Raw genomic sequence first — 4,630 nt, 5'->3', positions numbered from 1 at the left:
ACAAGATGAAAGGCGGGAGAATCTCCCATATATAATGCTACAGTCACCAGGTCTGTCCCTTCTGGAATTTTCACAGATGTGTTCTATTACTTATAACCTGAAATCCATAGAATTCCAGGTTACTAGTTCTGAAATATTATATCCAGCACATTAGATTAATTATCCAAAGAAAAGAGGGACATGCCTGAAAGTTCCACTGCTGAGTGATTTTAGAAGTGGTTGTCATCTTACACCTTTGAGCTGCAGATAAAAGATGGTTTGTACATGTCATGCTATATAAGAGCAAAATCCTGACTGACTGAAAAGACTGTGCAATGAGTAAAGGAATTTTCAAAAAGTATAAAAGTGATTATGGACATGTTGCTCAAGGAGAAAATTCCAAACGCATGTGGACTAGCAGTGAAGTAGTCCTTACCCCTTAAATCCCTGTTAAAAAATGATTTAACTTTGTAGCACAAGCAGCAGATCTTTAAAGGTAAAGATTCTAAGGATATTTTGCTCGAATTAGTCTGTGAAACCCAGAAATGCACCAAACACCAGGAATATTTTGTCACACAGCCATGAAAAGGAAAACTGCTGTTGCCATTTGGCTGATGGTGGCCCTTTTTATGTTGAATTCACAAAATGTCATGGTGAAACAACCTGTACGGACAGTGGCTTCAGACTTACTGAAATAATGCTTGTTCTGGCACACCTGACTATAGCACTCGGGCTACTCTGGTTGTTTCTGATGTCAGCTAAAGGCACATTACATCTGAGGGCATACACAGTGTTCAGAACTCGCAGTGTTCTGGGGCCTTCCCCTGCCCAATTTCTCTTGCCTTTACAGTTTAAATCCTGCTGCCTACAAGCGGACTAGAAGCATTACTTTAAATAACCAAATCACTTTTAGCCATCAATTTACAGTAGTAATCTTAATTAGTCGGTGTCCCTGTCCACAAATTAACTGCAAATTCTAGGATCAGCGCACGGACCACATTTGAATCATTTTGCCTTAAATGGCGCTGCTTGCAATTCTCTGCACTGAATGTTAACGAGAACTCTCTGACCTGAGCTCTGTGGAACTAACCTAGCCAACTAATGAAAGAGGATTTGCTTGCTCTCACGGCTCTGAGTGCGGCTGCCGCTATAAATCAAGTGTGCAGCTCCGAACGGGCACGCTTTGCTGACCGCAAAGTTACACGGTGTGTGTAAAGAATGCGGCAGGACACCCTGCTTGCTTCTGGCTGTACCTTCACCCGGTACTCGCTCTTAGGGCGCCAGCCAGCCGCGACCTGCGGCCTAGGCTCCTCGGGCTGGGGACCGACAGCTCCCGCCGCCAGGGCCCGACCTCCCGCCCTGGCCAATGAGCGTGCGCCACCCCAGAGCGGTGCTGGCCGGGCGGCCCTGGCGGCGGGGGGAGGGCGTGCGCTGCCGCTACGCCGCGGCGCGGCCATTTTGAATCTCTGAAAGCCGGAGGGGCGGCAGCCAATCGGGGCTGCGAAGCCGCGCGCCACGTGGCAGCGGTTGGAAGCCCAGGGGAAACAGCGGCGCCCGCGTGAGGCGGCTCGGGGTCGGGCGGCGGTGGTGGGTGCGGGAGGAGGTGTGAGGGGGGCGGCAGGGCTATAGGACGAAGGGGCGGCCCGCTCGCCCCCGTGCTCGGGCAGCAGCGGAGGAGCGGGCAAGGCCTGGCGGCCCCTGCGCCCCCCCCGGGAGTCCGCCGGGAAGGGGGACCTGCGGGGCTAGGGTGAGGTGCGTCCGGGGCCAGGGGGAGGGGCTGTCGCGGCGCCTGCTCACCGGGGCGCTCCTCGTATCGCTGTGGGTGATAGCGGGGGGCCCCCATTCCTGGTACTGCGCTGTGGAAGCGGAGCACTGAAGTAGTTGGCAGTATTGAGTGGGTGAAACATAAAAACCCCTACTGTACCCCAGCTGTAACCACAGTTGCTTATGAGTATGTTAGTATGTTACGCTGTGTTACATACTTAAGTACTGTGGTCCAGCAGGTCAAATAAAGTGTGCTTAGCTCCACCGCTGCTAGGCCATGCTGGATGAAGTGTATAAGTAGAGAGTAGTGTGTAGTTCAGCTTCTTCTGTGTGTGTCTTGCAGCTTCAGACATCGGGCATGGTCATTGTTTCTGTGGTCAGTGGTCTTGTCTGGAATTGTTTTGGCCCCCCTCTATAAATTTGCATAGCTGTTTTTTGAATCACTGTGAACTCACAGCTTCCTAAAAACAATCTGCATGGAGCAGTATTTCTCAGTTTTATTGTGTGCTTTGTTTCTTTAGTTACTTTTCATTTGTCAGCAGCTGGTATCATCTGATGCCATCTTGCTTCTGTACTGAAAGAAGTAGTTAGCAGTTGCCCCCTGTGTACATTCTTGGAGGCAGTCACAGTACTCTAGGGCTGTGTCAGGTGCACTGACTTCGACGCAGAAGAGTTCTAGTTTACATACTTGTTTCTCAGTTGGAAGTTATTGGGGGTCTGATTTTTTTGGCCCTTTCCTTTGTAGCTGCAATTGAGTTAAATTCCAGGCCTAGGGCCAGGAGCTCCTTTCCTTGCTTCAGTTACAGGTGTGGTGTTCAGGTGTTGCTTTGAAAGCCACTGTTAAAAGAATATTGCATAAGCTTTGGAGGTAAAAGGCTTAATATGTTGCGTGTTGATACATCACCTCAAATCAGTAGTGCGTTACAATTGATGGTTGCATTGTAATTTAGCTATTTGTTCCTGTTGACAGTGTGGTGATTAAGTAGTGCTGTAAATCAGAGCTAAAATGAAAGAAACAAAAGGGCATAGAGGAACTATTGTTAAGAATTTCTATTACTATTACAAGTTCAGTCATCCAAATACTAATAATGTGATTATTTTTTTCTAAATTATATCCTTACAAATGGCTTTCCTCACGTGCTTGTACGTACCCACTGACTCTTGTCTGATGCTGACATAGTGTTTCAGAAGACGGTGTCTGAAGCTTTCTAGTCCTCAACAATATGAGAAGATGTTTGCTATGTAAAAAATACTTGCTGTCCCATGTAGGATACTTAATGCTGTCTTGAGAAATTAATAGATAACTAAATGGGTCTTCTAAATATGCTGACAAATATTAATTCCTGTTAAGACTGTAGAACTACTTATTTTTAATAGCTGTGTGATAATAAGAAATTCTACTTGGAGTTAGTACTGTTTTGCTACATGGGTGTTGATGTATAAGGAAAACTAATGCCTGAAAAGTGCTTTCCTAGATTTACTGGAATAAGTATATAGGGTATGCAATAGCAAAAATATTTAGGAAAACATACATTTTATTCTGTTTTATGATAATTTAGACTTTTGACTGAAGTAGCAGAGGAACTCACTAGTTCTCTGTGGAAGAGGCATTTGAATTCTTGATGCTGGGTCAGGGAGTGTCAGAGGCTTTCAGGAGTCTGCAGACTCTGACACTACAAAACTAAATTTAAAGAAGAAAACAAGAACTTCAAAGCAGTTAGTGCCTGAACATTATGTCTTTTGTGGTTTTGGTACACCTGTTTGTATGGGAGAATTAAAAACGCCAGTTTGTTTTTTGTTTTTCTTAGAATCACAGAATGGTTTGGGTTAGAAGGGACCTTCAAGATCACCTAGTTCTAAGATCACCCTTAAAGATCACCCCCTGCTATAGGAAGGATGCCTCACATTTGACCAGGTTGTAAATCTCTCTCCAGATTCCTTGTAGCCCCACTTTAGGTACTGGAAGACTGTTACAAGGTTTGTCTGGAGCCTTGTCTTCTCCTGGCTGAAATTTTAAAAGCAAACCGTTAGGGCAGCAGAGTGTTTTTCACTGGCACAGGACTGTGCTGCACTGAAGGCAGCTGGTTAATATGCTTGTGCGTGCACAAACCCAGAAGTCTAAGAATTACTTTGTGTATATTTTTAGTTTAAAATTTGGAGAGCTTCAATCTTATTTCTATCCAGATAGATTTGATTGTGTGTCTGGGTGTGAGTGCATCGGCAGCAGGGAGTAATTCACTCTCTCTATGCATTTTTAGGGAGAGGTGGATTCTGTTTAGACTTACGACAAATGACAAAACAAAACTTACAGGAGACCTCTGTGTTTTTTTTCTCTTTTGCTTTTGGAAAGTTGCAGCTTCTGAGTACAAAAGTACCAGTGTTTACAAACAGTTCTAAGGAGCATTGAAGCCCAGGAAAAGTGCTTTATAGCTGTGGTTTGTTTGCTTGGATGGGTTGAAATGAGTAGTGAATAAAGGATGGTTGTTAACAGAGGAAATGTGTGCAGGAGGATTATGCCCACAGGCAGCTGAGGGCAGTTAGAATTTAAAGAAAAAAAAAATCCTGAGTGGTTATTCAGAATACCATTTTCAAGTAGCAGGCAAAAGTCAAGAGCAAAAAAAACCCTGTGAGTTTTGATAAGGAGGAAAATGCAGCGAGTGGAAGCAGATGCAGGAGGTTTTCACCCCTTTATTCATCCAGCTGTACTCTCACAGGCAGTGAGAATCACAAGACATCAGTGCTTTAGCTGCCACACCAAAGACACGTAAATGCTGTAGAGTAGACATGAACATGTTCATGTTTAGAGTATGCATATTGAATTGAAACTGTTGCAAAATCAGTTATCCATTGGATAAAGTCAGGGCTTTTTTCTCCTCTCTTATTTTAG

The sequence above is a fragment of the Pezoporus wallicus genome, unplaced genomic scaffold, assembly GCF_028554395.1.
Source record: "Pezoporus wallicus isolate ANWC-B61680 ecotype Strahan unplaced genomic scaffold, APGP_CSIRO_Pwel_v1 contig_6275, whole genome shotgun sequence".
Taxonomy (NCBI): domain Eukaryota; kingdom Metazoa; phylum Chordata; class Aves; order Psittaciformes; family Psittacidae; genus Pezoporus; species Pezoporus wallicus.
Note: the sequence above shows the minus strand (reverse complement) of the source record.